At 46.5% G+C, this 18,136-nt stretch overlaps 1 protein-coding gene across 2 annotated transcripts in view; it reads right to left on the bottom strand.

Annotated features, from left to right (window-relative positions):
- SNAP25 (synaptosome associated protein 25) overlaps positions 1–14,176 on the bottom strand; it is a 66,009-nt gene extending 51,833 nt beyond the window's left edge. Inside the window, exon 1 of one of the 2 annotated variants that reach the window (XM_030489851.1) lies at positions 13,796–14,176. The gene's annotated coding sequence lies outside the window, so the exon portion shown is untranslated. The remainder of the gene's footprint in view (positions 1–13,795) is intronic. The other variant, XM_030489850.1, reaches the window with a different exon arrangement.
- Between the last annotated feature and the right edge of the window lie 3,960 nt (positions 14,177–18,136).

The following is an 18,136-nucleotide window of genomic DNA, read 5'->3' on the forward strand; positions in this document are numbered from 1 at the left end:
TCCCAGTATCACAATAGCACAGAAAGGGATTTTCTAACATTCAGGTTGAATGTTCTTATTCCAGCATTCCCTGCAGCTTGCTTAGATTTTTTCGTGTAACTGTATCATAGAATCATAGAATCATGGAACAGTAAGGGTTGGAAAGGACCTTAAGATCATCTAGTTCCAACCCCCCTGCCGTGGGCAGGGACATCTCGCATTAAACCATATCCCCCAAGGCTCTGTCCAACCTGGTCTTGAACACCACTATATGTTCCTCTATTTTCCTCATGTCAGACTTGAATAGCCCATCATCTTTCTCTAGGAAGCCTTTCAACAATGTTAAAGCATCTATGAGGAACGTTATAATCCAGACAAGCTAAATCGCTGTCCTAGATTTTTTCTTTGCTCAATGTGATTCTCTGTGGGCTGCATCTCTTGTGACTGTTGCTAGTTGGCAGCTGTTATTTCTGAAGAGGTGAATATGATAGCTCAGCTGAGAAAATGTGACCAACATATATCCAGCTGCAATTCTGCATTTTAATAGCGTCCTCCTGGTGCCTCAAAACAATATTATTCCATGTGCCTCTGTTAAGATTCGTGTCAAAAATCTTGTGGACAAAATTACTGGAAATAATGCTTGTGAAAGCATCACTTTTTGAAATGTTTAACTAAAACTATTCATAGAGGGCAAATTCTGGATTTGAAACACAAGCTTTTCTCTCTTCCCACATCTGTATCCCTTGCACACTCGGTAAGGGAGCAGAAAGCTCTCTGTACAAGAGGGAAGGAATGCAGCAGAAGTAGAGCTTCAATGTGTGCAACAAGCAGTCTGAAGACCTAGATATACTTTTCTAAGGAAAGATTCATCAAACGATTGCAAATGAAGAAGAAGTCAAGAAAAATCAAAATTTGTGGTGAGCATTCTCACAATACAGAAAAACTGTGGGGATTTCACTATATAATTGGTTTGCTGCAAATTGTTCTCTCTCTTCGCTGTACCTTGAGAGAATCTCAGCCTTGTGATTACTGAGGTGCTGATGAGCCGCTTTTCTCAGCCTTGCCCCTGCTTTGGACTTGAAGAACTGATTCCGTAAAAGTGAGTCAGTTCTGCTCTGCTGTGTTGGAGAGAGGACCTGGCCAAGTTCTGCTTTAGGTATATGATGATTCATAGCAAAATTCCTATTTCATTTGACTGATGCAAGGCTTTATAGCATAGGCTATGTTCCTGCCTAGCATAAACCACTGTATGTTTGCATATATGTAACTTTCTGCCTAGTTTCTTAGTCAGTCAGTTCAATTATTATTAACCCAGAGATTTAGGCAGGGTTTGTGCTGTTGGTTCTTTGTGGCGTTTCCTTAGGGCACATGAGCAATGGTGTTCAATGCTTCCTGAGCCTCCATCCTGCACTGTACGCTCCAGTTGCACACTGCATTTCCCTTGGAAAGGAGGGGCCACTCTACAGCTTGTCTTCTGCATTATGCACCTATGCATTATTAAAGTGTTTGCACTTAAGACATTTGCTTTCTGAATAGGCTCCTTTGTTACTGTGTCCAGAGAGTTAAAAAGTGCTTAATTACTGTCAAAAAGACCTTCCTCTTTCTCCTAAAGTGTGGTTTTAAGTTTGTTGTTGTTAGGATCTCCACATGGTGCCTGTCCGGTTTGCTCTTCTGATTGCGATGGTGCTGTACTGATTTACCCCAGCCAAGCATATGGGACTAAATATTCAGTTGAAATGGGAAGTATCCAGCCACTGAAACAACTTTCTTTTCTTGTATCTATTTCAGCTCTGTAGGATGGTATGTCAGCTGCAGAAGGGTTATCTCTGCTGGTTGGATGGCAGTTTCTCGGCCATCCTGTTGCTAATAATCTCCACGAGTGTTTCTGGCACATACCTATGGGCTTTTATGTGTCAGCACACCCCTAGTCCAAGTGCTGGTTTAAAAGACTTTGCAAAAATGTTCCTACTTGGGTTTTTGGGATGTCCCAATTTTGCTGAGGACTTGCTACTTGAAGATTTTTCTATAATCCTTCCTCATTTTTTTTTTCCTTGTCCTATTCATAATTACCAAAAGTGGTTTCTTACTTTCTACCCCACTGAAAGCAGGGATGAGATGGGAAGAAACATTCTTCCCACCCAAGTGAAACGTAACTGATTTTTGGAGGGTTTTTTAATACCTATATTTAAAGAATTGCTTTCTTAATGTAAGAACTGCCATTTTTCAGTAAGAACACTCTTAAACCTGGAATTTTTCTGACAAATCTCCCTGTTGTTCTGGAAGCCAGACCAGTTAGTGCTGTCCCAGCTTAACAGCCTATGGTGGGTTGACCCAGGCTGGATGCCAGGTGCCCACCAAAACTCCTCTATCACTTCCCTCCTCAGCTGGACAGGGGAGAGAAAGTATAATGAAAGACTCATGGGTTGAGCTAAGGATCAGGAGATCACTCAGCAATTACTGTCACAGGCAAGAAAGACTTGACTTGGGAGATTAGTTTAAGTTATTAGCAACCAAATAAGAGTAGACTAATAAGAAAATAAAACCTAAATCTTAAAACACCTTTCATTCACCCCTCCCTTCTTCTTAGGCTTAATTTTGCTCCTGATTTTCATTACCTTCTCTCCCTCAGCAGTGCAGGGGGATGGCAAATGGGGGTTGTGGTCAGTTCATCACATGTTGTCTCTGCTGCTCTTTCCTCCTCAGGGGAGGACTCCTCACACTCCTCCCCTGCTCCAGCATGGGGTCCCTCCCACGAGAGACAGCCCTCCATGAACTTCTGCAATGGGAGTCCTTCCCATGGGCTGCTGGGGGACATCTGCTCCACCATGGAACTCCACAGGCTGCAGGGGCACAGCCTGCCTCACCATGGTCTGCACCACGGGCTGCAGGGGAACCTCTGCTCCAGCACCTGAAGGACCTCCTCCTCCTTCTTCACTGACCTTGGTGCCTGCAGGGATGTTCCTCTCACATACTCTCACTCCTCACTCCAGCTGCAGTTGCACAGGGTTTTTTCCCCATATTTAAGAAGAAATCTTCTTAAATACGTTATCCCAGGAGCGCTACCACCATCACTGATGGGCCTGGCCTTGGCCTGCGTAGGGTCTGTCTTGGAACCGACTGGCATTGGTTCTGTTGGACATGGGGTAAGCTTCTAGCAGCTTCTCACAGGAGCCACTCCTGTAGCCCCTCTGCTTTGTTACCAAAACCTTGCCATACAAACCCAATACGCAGCCACATTCATTTGACTGCTCTGGTGAGTTCCCCTGTCCTGGTGGTTGTGTGCTCTATGACATTTAATTGTAGCTTGTGCTGCTGTACAGTTTGTCCTTGTCCTGAGCAAAGCAGTAAACTGAGAGACATGATCTTCAAAAGGACTCTTGACTTTTCTCCTTTCTCTCCTTCTCTCTTTCCCATAAAAGCATTCATCTGAGCAACTGCTTACAAGCACGAGCGCAGTGTTCGCAGATCCCACCTCACAGTGGGATCTCATCACTTCTGGTGATACCCTTTTTATAGTCTATCACTTTCATTCTGTCTCATGTCTTCAGCTGTGAGGCAGTAATTTAACCCCCCATCTGGTGCTATTAATTTGCGCTGATAACTTCATGTCTCTTCTAAAATAGGCTTCTATTTCTAACACACTTGAAAAGTGTGCTTTTTTTAGGCTTTCTAGCTAAAAGAAAAAAGTCTGGGCTCTACCTTGTGATATCGCAAGCACTGGTTTGCAGTGCTGCAGAGCAAGCGCGTGCCTCAAATACCGCAGTGAGTAGATAGCAGTTGTTAACATTTTGCTCAGCTGTTTGTCTCTGAACCACTGAGTACAGGGGACCAGTTCTCACAAATGCTGCCGTCCTGGTGTCTGCATGTCTGTATATGCACCTGTAAGACTTCACTGTGGTGAAACTCTGGCTGGTTCATCATTTCCCCCTTTTCTATTAACTTGCTGCAACCCTTAAGAGTAGCATAGCTTGAGTACATGAAGAACATGTACTTCCTGCACGTTCTCCAGACAATGTTGTGATCATAGAATCATAGAATCAGCTTGGTTGGAAAAGACCTTTAAGATCATCAAGTCCAACCATTACCCCAGCACTGCCAAGGCCACCACTAAACCATGTCACAAAGGGCCTCATCTACATATTTTCTGAACACTTCCAGGGATGGTCACTCCACCACTGCCCTGGGCAGCCTGATCACCCTCTCAGGGAAGAAGTTGTTCCTAATCTTCAGTCTAAACCTCCCCTGGCACAGCTTTGAGGCTGTTTCCTCTTGTCCTATCACTTCTTACTTGGGAGAAGAGACCTCCTGGTTCTCTGGTTCAGCCCCCTCCTGGTTCTATCCTACTTTCAGGTAGTTTTAGTGCGTGACAAGGTCCTCCCTGAGCTGCCGCTAGACATCATGCCAAGTTGTAGGCCTGCATGTGAATGCCACCCTTCTGCTTCCCTCCCCAGGGTCTGCTCTTCCTCTGTCTGGCAGCAGGACAGAAGAGGAAGAGGAGGACACTCTGCAGCCAGGTCTTTGCCTTCCCTGTCTTTGCCTTTGGTTTTTGGTTGGTTTGGGGTTTGGTTTTGTTTTCTTTCTTTATTTATTTTATTTTATTTTCATTCTCCTAGTTATTTTCTTCTCTTTTTTATTCTCTTGTCGCCTTCTTCAGCCTTATTGGCACAGTGGATCATTGGCTATGATACAAATAACTTGTCTAATCCCGGGATTTGACCTACCATGTTTGACAATAGTGGAAAGCCTGGTAAAATTTTGAAGTGTCTAACTTCTCTACTATGGGAAGCAGATTGATTTGAGAAATAGGCTGCAGGTATGAATGGAAGAGTTCTTTGGAGAACACCTGAGTATAAAACACATCTCTTGGACGTGTCACCACAGAAAAAGGCTAGACCACAAAAAAGAAGGGATAGAAACCGAAACCTGTAAACAGCTCTGGAGTCTCACATTCTGCGCTTGAAGGTCTAACCTCCAGCACCACAGAGTATGTCCTGGCCATTGGATTAGTGTTTTATCTCTTCACCTGCCAGGCTGGAGAATCTTTTTAAAGTTCTTTGAGTAATCTCCAAAGTGCAAGAAAAGGCTTTCTGGGGGCAAGGAAAGAACAGAAATGTAAAGGTATTCTAACTGGGAAAGAATGGAGCTCTCAAGAATATGAATGTTAAAGAGGAAAGCAAGTGCTACTCCATAAAGGAACAGAGGTAACCATGGGAAAACCACAGCAGGACAGTAGCAGAAATGCTCATCAATCTAAGTAGCAGTTTAATAACTCTGCAGATAAGTGGTTGCATCCACAGTAAAAAAAATACTGGATTTCACTGTTCAATTAAAACCCATATATTGTCACATTCTCCACCATGGACCATTTCTGAAATTGAAACTGGATAATTGTGCTGCTGGAGAAGCAGAAATATGGAGAAGCCCTATAGTCTGTGGGATGTTCTGTTCTATACGGGGTTCAGCTGCTGGCAGGTAACCTCTTCTGGCCTCATACTCAGTGAACCAGTTAAAGTGGAGGGAAGCACTGGAGTCCTTGCAGCTGAGGGTGCTTACGTAGCCGGGAGCTAAGAGGTAGCTCTTCTTCTCCACCTGCACTGTGTCCCTGTCTGCCCACTCTTTCCCTGTTTGTCCCTTTGTGTTCTGGGTGGCTCACTGGCTGTAATGCCTTCTTTGCCCATATCAGCACACAGAGGCCCCTGTCCTGAATGGGCCTGAAAGGAGTCTTTTCTTCCATGTCTCTCTCTTGGCAGGGTGGTTTCCCTTAAAGCATCTTGGGAATGAGAGGAGAGCAGAAAGCTGAGGCTGGGTAAGGTGAGGTGGGGCTGGGAGGAGACCCCAAATGTAAAGAAACAAAAAGGCAGCATAGTTACTGAGGCCTTCAGAGGACAAGAGATGCTGCTAGGCTCTCCTGACCCATGCTACTGTCTATCAGCCTGCTTAATGCTGTAACATTAAATGCCCTGGGCACTAATCTGGGAATCGGGGTACTACAGCAGCTAACACCTTTTTTTTGTGATGTCAACCTCTTAGAAATGCATACCAGTTCTTGTTTACCAGGCTTAGAAAATGATCTCCATTACCTAAAAGTTGCTCCAGGAGAAGCTGTTTTGTACTATTTAGAACAGTTAATCAAGAAAAAGGCAACTAGGATGCAATGATTTAAAAATGCCTTGCTAATTTTGACAACCTGAGGCCTGCAGATGGCCCTACTGTTGCGTTACTAAAGTGGTCTAGAGCATTTTCAATTATACTCAGTGCATTCCTGGTGCCTCGAGGGTTTTTTCCACTGTCTCTTTCTTGACGTGCTCATCTCTAAAATGAACTGAACTGACAGGCCTCCACCACAGCAGAGAGCCAGCCAGGCCTTTTTTTTTTTCCCTCTTCTCTCTTTTCTTTTTTTATATAGGAAAAACCTCTTAGGAAAATCAGACTCGAAGAGACTTGCTGCCTTATCAAATCTAGTCTCTTGTGGCCACCAACAGCTACGTCATATAATCCCCTTCATGAATTCACCAAGCGCCATCTTAAAGCCCTTTGCTGCTGTTGGCCTTCCTGTCCCTTGCTTCTCTTCTTGGTGTAATAAAAGGCATCTATTTTCAGGAATTGCAAAAACAGGCACCATATCCCGAGAACATGTTTTTAATGTCAAAAAACCTGTAGCAAATCCCTCAAAAGGCTAGGCAAGCAATACATGTCTCCATACAGCTGAGCAAATAAAACAAATGCTTCTCTGGGGAGAACGGCTGTTAGAAGTCAGCAGTGAATTCCAATTTAATTGGGTTTGCATAGCTTAGTTTGTTTCTTGAGGGCTTTTCACGTACTTGAGTGTCACTTAGGTGAATACTCTCCAGAAAAACAAATGTTTGGCTGAAATACTCAAATATTCACAAATGTATTGGGGTTGTATATTCAGCTGTCATGTTACCAGTTTGGAACCGATGCTGCTGAAGAGCCAGGGCTCAGTCCCACTCTCCCCCTGCAGCTTAATGCAGCTCTGGCAAAACCCACGGCTCTGGCAAACTCCTTGTCTTGTTTTACGCCTGGCCACAAGAATATGATCAAATGTGTGAATGTTTCATCTACCTTCTGGTCTGAGATAATTTTCTTCCTTGCTGTTGTGTATGTAATACTAATAATCTGGGCTTATATGACACCTTCCAGCCAAGCCCTTTACAAACCTGAAGGGAACAATTATGTGTAACCCCCCTTTGAATGCTAAGTAAATGATAATCACCTCTGTTGGGAGAATGTTGCATTTGTGGGGTATCCTTTTTTAGGTCACCAAGCCCAGGCAGTGGAGACTGCTATGCCCTGATATACATAAAAATATCTTTCCAAAGGTACAGGATACTTGTCCTACATGTGAAGCTGAGGAAAACAAACTAGAAGTTGTTTTAGTCTCAGTTCTTTCTTCTGTGGATGGAGGTAATTGAGGCACTTGACATAGGTTACATTTATTTATTTACTTGCATCTGAATCCAGATATTCTGGGTGCAGCCCCTGTGCTTTAATCACTAAACCACACTATCTGAAGTTAAAGTGACTGTTACTGAACACCTCTAGCCCAATAAACTGTAATAGCTTTCTTACTCTTTTCTGCAAGAACAAATTATTCCTAAGAGATGTCTGTGCCTAATAAATAAAGAACAGAGATTTCTCTCCTAACAATGTCAGTCACCCACGGGGTCAGCGCTGCTCGGCGCAGGCAGCCCTGAGCTCAGAGAGGTGCATGTCCATGTGGGCACACACAGTGCAGAGGTGCACCGGGCAGGAGACCTGGGTCAAACAGCAATCCACTGGTGCCTGCAGAAATGCAACCTAGTCTGAAGCCTTTGGAGGTAAATGGTGAGGTATCTAAGGAGGTAAATGAGGGCCAGACTGAATCAAAAAATACTGATGCAGGAGAGAGAAAGAAAAGTTGCATTTTAAGCATGGAGAAGCTAATTTTAGTACCTTTTCTTCCAAAAGATGCTTAAATATGCACAGAAGACTTCTGTTCCTGTTCTAAAAAAAATCAGTGAATCGTAACACTATTTTGACAGATCAGCTCTTGTGAAGAATTATACTTTTGTTTCATGACGTGTTTTAGAGTAGCTAGAGGAAATACATTTACCTCTATGGGGCAGATCAGTGAACTGGCACCTGCACAGTTCCACTGTGAGCTGTAATTTCCAGGAGAGGGGAAGGAACCAAAGGAATGGTTGGCATAACTTCGAAATATCTGGGTTATATGAAAGAATAAATAAGTTACTCTTTCTGGCACGACTGTGTTGCAACCAAGAAACAGGATTCCTCTTCTTCAGGTGGAAAGTAATTATAACAGGTAAATAAATCATCACAAACACGTGATATGATTGAAGCCTTTAGTTTTCGAGCCATTCCAAACCAGCCTCTTGGTCTCTTTGACAGGCTAGTGACTGTGAAAGCCTTTGGAGGTTTGCTCCCTGGCATTTATAGTAAGGGTATGCTACAGAGCAAATACGGGAGATGGAAGTGATCCACGCAAAATTACAAATATGCCCTCCAAAGCACTTTGCAGTGCCTTGTATGTGCACCTCCCTGTTATTTGGTAGCTTTTGAGTAAGAAACAGCAAATGTTACATTAATTTACAAAATCACCTACCTGAAGCATCCTTTTGTAATGTCTAGGATATAAATTTTCATTGTTAGCGCTGACACAGACTGTGATAACTACCATTTTGTTCATGGATTCTACCAGTAAACTCTGGCACAATAACTTTGTCACATTAAAAATTACAGTCATTACAGTAATTAAAAATTACTATAGTTCTAATAAAAATGTATAAGAACAGTTCACCTCTTTCCATTTTAGAAATGTGTACAGTGAGAGTAGACTTTGACCTTTTATGCTTCTTCTCTACCAATAATCAGTCTGAGTAGATAAACATTCAAAATATTGCCTTAAAAAATTTGGAGGAAGAAGCAAAATTTTCCTGTGTATTTGTCAGAATGCAGGAAAACTTCCCACTACTTCCCAATTTGGAAATAAAATTAATAGCCACTGCTAGGAAATGCAATCTGTGAAATCAAAGTGCGCCTGTAAGCGCAGGTTTCATTTTGTTCCACATCCATTTGTACAGTTCTGGCTTTTTCTGCACACAAATGTGCCTCTAGGAAAAACTCAGCTTGTCCTGGGTTTTACACCATATAAAAAGTTCTGCGGGTGTTATGTGCCAGCAGAGTGCAGCAGAACCCAACCTGAAATACAGCCATAACGTGCGGTAGTCCTCCTTCGCTGCTTCATCATCGCTTACTGTCACCATTTCCCAGGCAGACCAACTGCATGAACCTGGGCTGCGAGAATCTGTGACATTGAAACCAGGCTGGTAAAAAATAGCATTTGGGAAGGGGGGTGTTTCAATTCCCATTTATAGAAAAACCTGCTCCTTCAGCAAGTAAACCCATTTCTGTTTTAAAAACGATGAGCCCCAGCTCCAGAGCTTATCAGCCTGTAATGTAGCACAGTGTTCAGTTATACTAAATCACACCAATTGACAATGTGGCTGAGTAATAAGTTAAATCCCATGTAAAAAGCGAAATAGAGCATCCTTAGCTATGAAAATAAAAAAAGAGATAGATAGATAGATAGAATCCTTTTCTTTTAAATAGCCAGACAGAACACAGATTGGTCAGCACTGACTTTCAGCTTTCAAAACCAGGAACAGCCATGATTAATTACGTGGTTGGTATTTCCTTCTTCTCCTCCCTGTGCTTGTATTAAAATTCAGCTTTTTCCAGTGTGTCAGATAAGAGACTATATCTCTCATTATTAAAAAACAAAAAAAGAAATTAAACAGGTTATAATGCAATGATTGAATTCTCTTTAGAATTACAGCGTGCTAGTATATTTCAGAGGGAACATGTACATAGCACTTGTTTCCCTTTGGAAAACCTAAACTGCTGAATGTTCTCTGGGTTACAAGTGCCACAAAATTATGTGCAGGGTTTCTTTTTTGGCTGCAGGCCTGATCAACACACACCCATTGCTGAAAATTGAAAGATTTCCATTTCTAGGAGCACACAGCCTGACTGGTGAGCTTATTCAGAGCCTCATGCAAAGTCTGTCTCACCAGTAGAAATATTTTCCTTGATTTCAACTGACTGTATATTAGACTCCATGGAATAATCAAAATCAGAAAGCCACACTCATCACCCTTCATATCACAGTCCTAATGCTTTGCTCAAGTTTGTGTTTCTTTCATCACAGTGCTCTTTAGCGGTAGTCAGAAGAGGAATGTAGGTGAGCATGAAGATGAGGAACCAGCAAGTGAAAACCATGAAAGATGTAAAGGCAAAGCTAAATTTCCTTCCAAAATAAGAGGGCAAGTGGTCTCTCAGCATCAGACATAGGGCCATCATAAACCAGGAAAAAATAATCTTGATCCGATGAAGATGGCTTGTCTTTGTGTTTGGTGGAAAGGAAAGTCCTAGAAAATTCAGTGGGATGTGGGACAGCACACTGAAAACTGTGATCTGATAAGAGGCAGATTTTGCTGGTGGGAGTGTGTATCTAAGTATTTGTGGAGAGAGTAACAAAGGGGTGACAGACAAGAATTAGGAACATAACTTGTGTATTTTGGAGAAATGCTCATTGCAATACGATGCAGCAAGCTAAACCTGCAAGGTCAGTAGGGAAGAAAGCCAGAGCTTATTGAAGCTAAGGGCAAAGATATCATTTAAGGTTCAAAGATAATGAGCTATAAAGAAATAAACTATTCTTTGACAACCAATGGCCTTGACAAACTATATCCAGTACTCCCAGAAGTAGATATGTGAGCTCTTGTGCCCGCTCCAAAGTCCAGTTTCCTAGAGGTAATCGTAATCTGCCTGAGATCTGCATCCTGCTGCAGCTCTCAAGCAATGCATCATTCTTCTCTCTGCTAGATGCTCTCAAATGCTTGAACAAGTCTATTGTTACTGACTGCCTGGCACTCGCCCAGCCCAAAGGTGACTGCATTGGCAGTGCTGGATGAAACTTCACAGAGAGGAAAGCGCACTCTTCTCAATGAGGGCTGCAAAGTCAGTCTACATTTGTTGTGATTTTACCTGACTTATAACCCTTGAAATCTCTGAAATATGTGTGTATAAATATGTATAGAGGAAAGTACTGTGCTCATATTATAAAGAGTTATGGCAGAGATTCAGGAAAAAATACAAGAAAAGAGTAGTTGTGTGACAAGCCAAGGCAAAGGAAAAACAGTGTCTTCTTTTCCTTGGCTTCCCTACATTCCTGAGAGAAGGAATCTTTAATGAGGTGAGCCCTACTCTGTGCCGTACACTTGCCATTTTTCCTTGTGGGTTGCTACATATGCAGAAGCTGTAGCCTTGCCACACATAGACATAAAAATTGCTGAAGTTGTTCATGCAGACAGGAAAGTACTTGGTTTCGTTACCTTGCTCAGTTAAAGCAGCGCAAGCATTAGGTAGAGACCGTGCTTCATTTGCCTTAGCACTTTAATCTTGTTGTTTGTTGCCATATCTAAAGCATACAGAGACAAATGAAAACCTTTCCATTGACTCGAAAAGCTGCTGCCACTTCCAGTGCAGTAAATCTGCAAATTGGAGCTGTGTCTCATTAGATGTATTTTGAGGGTTCGGTATGGGCTGGGTTTTGCTGTTATTTCTTTCACTGCCCCCATGAGTTCAATGGACGCAGAGCCTCGTCCTGCATGCTCTTGGAAATGCCACTCTAATTTTCTAGTTAGTTGTGGAAAGAAAGTTAGCTGTATTTACATTTATTGGGGGGTTGCTACTTAGCTGCATTTTGTTTCATAACATGCTGAGCTTCTGCAACTCTTGACTTCAGAGGCAGCCCCAAGCTCTTGCTTTTGCAAATCAGACCTGCTTGCATCTTCAGTTTGGCCACCTCTGTTGTCTTTCTGGCACTCATCCTACATATCAAACTCTACAGTGGTCATCTCCTGCCTGACCCTTTTTGCGCTACACAGTAGCAACAGAAAAACACTGCTGCTTTTTCGTAGCCTGGCATCTATGCCCATGATGCAGGGACAAGCGAGGAGATGAGAGCCTGGGAGCAAGTCGCTTCCCCAGCTATGCCCCAGGAACACTGATCTCCCAGCTGGCCCCATCCGTTCCCTTGCCACCCCCAGGGATGGCAGCCCTGCACTGTCCTCGTGTTGCCACGGTCGATGGGAGAGTGGCTCCATGCCCAGAGCTAGGACGGGGTGGGCGATGCGGGACAGGCATGTCCTTGCGGATGCTGCAGCCAGGGTGGCAGCAACCAGGAGCGGATTGTGGGGCTGCTCCGCCACCCCCGGGCTGCGCCGCAGACCAGCACCCTCCTTTCTTTCCCCCCTTTTCAGCTAGGAACGAAACCAGCAGCAATTATTCAAGCCGAGCACGTAAATCTCGCAGATCCCGCGGCCCGGGTTTGACGCAGCTTAGCAGTGCAGTGTCTGGACGCTCAGCCCGATCCCCCCTTCTCCCCGTGTTTATTTACCCCGCAGCAAAGTTACCGACTTCGCCAGCGACGAGCCGCACCGAGGGGCTGTGGGAGATCGGGGCACCGGGGAGCCGAAAGGACTACCGGGATAGGGGGGACGGACCGCCAGCGCCGGGTCAGCCGGGGCCGGGAGTGCGGGCGGCTGTGCCGGGGCAGCCCGGGCGGCGCGTTACATAAGGTGCCGGGCTCCGCATCGCTCCGCACCGCAGTTGCGGAGGGCGGGGGGGGCAAACCGGACAGGGCTCAGCCCCCACCGTCTCACGGCTTGAGGAGCACCCGGGTGCGCCGAGACACCGGAGCACTCTGTGCCCGAGCCGCCGGAAGGGCAGCGGTGCTGCTCGGCGCGGAGCGCCCCGAGCGCGGAGCCTCCTCGGGCGCGGGGAAGCCCCGGGGAGCTGCGCTGGTCCCCGCGGGCAATGCTCGGTCCCGGAGGGACCCCGCGGGCTGGGCGTTATGTAACGAACGCCTCGCTTCCCTTACACAAGTACCTCTCCAGGGCAGGAGAGAGGCCAGAGTGCTAAACGCCGATTCATTTCGGGATCTGAAGCTATTTTCCTGTTTGTTTTGTTTTGTTTTAATCGCTCCCTCTTCGCATTCCGAGCTGCCGCGGGACCCCGTACAACCACAACTGTTTCTGCCTGCGGGCTGTCCCGGAACGAGTCAGCACGGCGGCTCTCCCGCCGGGAACGGTGCATCCCGTGCGCTATGGCGGGGCTCGGGCAGCCGGGGACGGGGGGGAGCGGAGCCGCAGGGCGCTGCAGCACGTCCACGGCCACGGAGTGGGGCACCGCGGCGCTGTCCGCGGTGCTGAACCCCGCCCCGCAGTGCCCAACCGCCGAGCACTGTCCGCGGTGCTGATACAGCCCCCCCCGCCGCCGCCGCCGCCTCTGTCCGCGGTGCTGAAGCGCCGCCGCAGCCCGGCGCGGGAAGGGCGCTGCAGTGCCCCGGGCGGCAGCAGCCCGGTCCGGCCGAGCAGGGCAGAGCGGCCGCAGACCCTTCTTCTAGCTCCCGGGTGGAATGGAGCTGGTTCCCCTTCTCCTCCGACCTTACACGGGCTTTCCTTCTCCTTCGGCCTCGGGCAACCCGTAACCGAGCCTGGCACGAGGGAGAGGCAGAGCCCAGCTCCCACCCCTAGCTGCAGCCGGCGATGAGGCTGCCCGCGAAATTACACCCCTCTCCCTGCTTTCCTCCATCTCCGTAGCAGCCCAGGGGCCGGAAACAAAAAGCCGAACAGGTCCCTCTTTAAATATATCCTTTTTTCCATTTCATTTTCGTTAATATGCCCCCCTCCCAGCTGCGCAGCCGGTCCCCCCGGTAGTATCCCACCCATACCTCGGCTTGTGGAGCTCTGCGCCGGGCCGCGGCTGCGAGGTCGGTGGGTCGGTTGCCGCAGATGGGAGGCAAGGACAGCCGCTGCTGACCTCCCCGGGTCTCGTTCTTCAATGGATCTGGAGCCGTGCCCTCATCAAAGATGGCCGTCCGCTCCTACGTCAGCAGCTTTTAATAGCCCTCCCCAGCGGGGGGGGGGGGGAGGGAGGCGGGAGCGGGAGGGGAGCAGAGCGGGGCCGGGCGGGCTTGAGTCATCGCCGCCGCCGCCGCACCGCTCCGCGCATCGCGCACCGCCGGCGGGGCCGCCCCGCAACCGCCCCTCCGCCGGCTCCCCCGGTGCGGAGCAGTGAGGAGCGGGGCGCAGGGGCTGGGGGCTGAGCGCGGCTGCGGGTGAACCGCCTGGGGAGGGGGGAAGGGGGCCTCCTGCAGCAGCGATTTCCTCCGCCAAAGGGGTGGTCCGAAGAGGGTATCCCTCTGAAGTCCCTGATACTCCATATATGGCCAATCTACGTGGGCTTCTATTTTTATGTGTGATTTCTTCCTTGTCTCCCTCTTTTTATTTCGCAGAACATCCTGCCAGGGGTCTGGGTGTGTTAATCTGATTATTCCCCCTCTCCTCCCTCCCCCTAAGTGAGAGCAGCCAAACACAAGGAAATTCACGGTTAAGGACATGTGTTGCAACTGATCATTTGAGGGATGGGTTAGAAAATGAGAGAGAGAGAGAAATTAAAAACAAACAAAAGCCTGGGCACGTACACACAGCAGTGAGCACATCCCATTGCTGCTTAGGAGGAAAACGGTACCTCTGTTCCAGGAAAGAGCCTGGCTTATTTATAATGGATTAATTAAAATATTCATTCAGAGCGTACCTAATTTGAAGCAAATGGAGCTGTCTCCTGTGTGATTTCTGATGCAGAGGAAATCCTTTCATTTCATACAAAATGCTGTATTTTTGTCAAATTTATCTCTTAATGAGGATTTTAATGAGGGATGGGGATTGCAGCTGGAGCGCGACGTTCTTTCATAACCTCAGTCATCCCTTCCTTTCCTTTTCATTCCACAAGCCTTCGTGCATTCACTTATGGAACCATCCAGACCTACAGACGAGTGGTGATGTCTCCCTCTACCCTGTCTGCGCCTCTCTTGTGAGCAATAACTGAGCACTGGCTACGTTTAACTCTGACACCACACGTACAGGCTTTTCTAAATAGTCTGCAGATGACACAGAGTCAAAACATCAGTCCCACATTAGCAATAATTCTATCCTCACCGTATTCCTCCCCCTTTTTGCCACGGCAAGGAAAACCGGAAGAGAGGGAAGGCTATGCAGCTGTATTTTGGAGCGTGTTCGTCTCGTGTTATGGTTGTATGGGGGTGTGGGAGGGAAGGGGAGGGGAGAGAAGGCGCGGGGGAGAAGAAGAGAGAACTGCGGGTGATTCCTCCTCCCCTGCTCTGTAGTTCCCCACAGAAAAACGTGACTGCAAATCGTGCTTTGTGATTCTCACCCTCTCCTACAAAAATATGTCCTTCAGTCTCATTTGGAAGGAAGCAGTCAAAAGTTTGCTAAATATACGACAAAGGAATTCTCAGGCAAGGGGGGCTCCCTGCTGCATTAGAGTATCTAATGAGCTGTGCACATGAAAACCACAGGGAAGGAGAGATCTTGTCGGGTTTAAGGACTGTAAATACAGACTCAGAGTAAGATTAACGCTGTGCAGACACCCCTCACCCCCTAGGTGAGGGATCTGGAACAGCAGCCTGATTAGGAAACAGATTTAACATCACAAATGGCAGTTTGGGAAAGCAAACCTTCCCTGGGCAGCTCATGCACGGGTTAACAGTAGCCAGCACTTCAGTTAGGTATGCACTGCAGATGGCAAGAGGAATCCCAGAGTGAGTCTCGGTCTGAAATCCGGGCTGTCCATGCGCACGCAGTGTGCTTTGCAAGTTCCTAGCACACACAGAAAGTTCAAAAGACATTTTCAGTCAGACAGCTTGTCTGGTTTGAAATGAAGTATGATTTTCAAGAGAGCAATACTAGTACTTATTTATAATTCATATTAACGGTAGATAAGGGAAGCAAAAGAGAAATTATAAACTGTTGTTTTGACTAAGCCACCAGCACTGCAAAATGCTGGCTGGGTTTGGATTCAGCCCAATAACGCCTCTGAGAAGAATTTCAGTCCATTGGATACCAGCAGGGAAGAATTTGGCTCCTTGTAGCAAAAGCCAGGGAGAAAAACGCAGTGAAGGCAAAGTAAAAAGCAGCATAACTTGGGGAAAGAGGGATGGTAAAAGGAAAAGAGGGGAGGGAAGGTGTGGGAGGAGGATGAAAGGTTTCCAGCGAGAAAACTGGGTTCAATTTAAGTTTCATTTTCAAGCTCTGCTGCAGAAGAAATCACGTATTTTAATTAACCAACATAAGGCAGAACCATTAAATACATCACAAACACTGCCCATTAAGCTTAATAGGAAACAATACCTTTCCTACAGTTGTTCTTAAAGCGAATGAGAGAAGGGATATACTCTGTGTTATTCAGGAACGTGGATGCCTCTATCCAGGAGATGCGGGGCGGGGGGGGGGAGGGGGAGCCTTTTGCACAGCAGCACTAGGATTTCTGTTGCAATAAGTGCTACTAGGCAATTTAACTGATTCTCTAGCATCTTTTGAGGATTACTTTTAGAGAAAGTAAAGGACACAGGGAATTTATTGACTCTATCTGATAGTATTTGAACACTCATTTCGCACTGTGTACAGGAAAGCTGTGAGAAGTGAAGCCTAAAAATGAAGTAGGAGGAGAGAGAAAACCGGAATTTGGTCTAAGAATGATTCAGCTCCCTCCTAATTACTCAGACAAGTATTCAGCAAGCTGAACAACCAGTACCTGTGGGCACAGCCCATGAACAACAAGACAGGGAACATGCTTTCCTGTGTGAGTGGCATGATGTGGGTTCCCATGTTACCAGCCAGGAGCTAGTGAAGGACACAGCAGGCAGAGCCTGCAGCACGTTAGCAGGGAGGAAACCATAGCCTTTGTTTTGTCCATGATTTGAGGTCTGATCACCAGCAGTGGAAGCTTTCAGGCTGCTCACAGTATCACCTTCAGCCTCCAACACACACGCCTGCATGCTGCAGAGCTGGGCTGGAAGGCAGGTAAGCGAGCAAAACACCAAAATGCTGAGCAGTGCCACTGGCTATTCATTAGTGGGCTCTCCTGGAGCCGGTTATAACACAAAGACCATCTCAATACCCTCCACCTCCCTCAGACATTTCCATGTTTGGGGTGTTTTTTTCAGCAGAGAGGGAAATACCTCATTTACCCAAGTGCTGCTCATCTATGCCTCAAGTATATGGCTGGGAAATAAACTGAACTAGGGCAGAGAGCAAAAAAGAGAGAGGGAAAATGTACCTGCTTTGGCACTGAGCATTTCAGAGCCTCTCTGGTTTCTGCATTTCCCTAGGCTGAGATGCCAAGGTATGCCCCAGTCTGTTGAGGGCTGTGCAGTCAGAACTATTTGAGGATCGAGCCCTTTATGCCAAACTCCTAATTACTTTATGTCATTCGCTGCTGTTTATGTAACTACTGAATTTTGACCATCAGTGGCACTTGCATCTATGTGCCCCAGGCTGCTTCTGATTAAATTTAAGGGAATAGCTAGGCCTAAGTTTCATCTTTTCCTTGCATTTTCAGCATCTCTAGACATATAGTTAAGCTGTGGGCTTTTTTAAGGACCTGTCTATGATAGGGTGCTCCAATTCAAGCCAAGCCAAGATTCCTCTGACGCTTATGTTCAGAAATAGAGATTTAAAATACAATTTTAACATAAACCCTCAGAGATGTCTCCCCACTGATTTCCTTATTACTCTCTTAGTTGTGCAGAGCCACATCCTCAAAAGTGTTTTGGTACCTGATTCCTGACTAGCTGCTTAAAGAGCAACTAGGACTTAAATGTTCAGTGAATTGGGGTCTCCACTGCTGATCCCACCTCCACCTGCCTTAGCTGGATGCCTTCCCACAGCTACGCAGACTGGTTTGACTGTGACATTTCCAGCAACGCCAGACTTCAACATCTATTATCTGATGTGCAAAGGAGAAGTAGTCACAACATAATCAAATCTCTAGGTATTATAAGCTGGTATGGAGGTGGGACTGATCTGAGGTTTCCAGGTGCCTTGCCAATGGGACTTTTTGGCCAAGCTCAACTGCTATGTAAAGAAGGCTCTGCACAAGTCCCACTTGGCACAGACTCTCTCAGGTCACAAGGGTATTGGACACAGAAGAAGGAGGAATAGGATCGTTTAGTCTGTATTCCATTTTGGTCTATGCCCCTTCCCTGGAAGTG

The sequence above is a fragment of the Strigops habroptila genome, chromosome 6, assembly GCF_004027225.2.
Source record: "Strigops habroptila isolate Jane chromosome 6, bStrHab1.2.pri, whole genome shotgun sequence".
NCBI lineage: Eukaryota > Metazoa > Chordata > Aves > Psittaciformes > Psittacidae > Strigops > Strigops habroptila.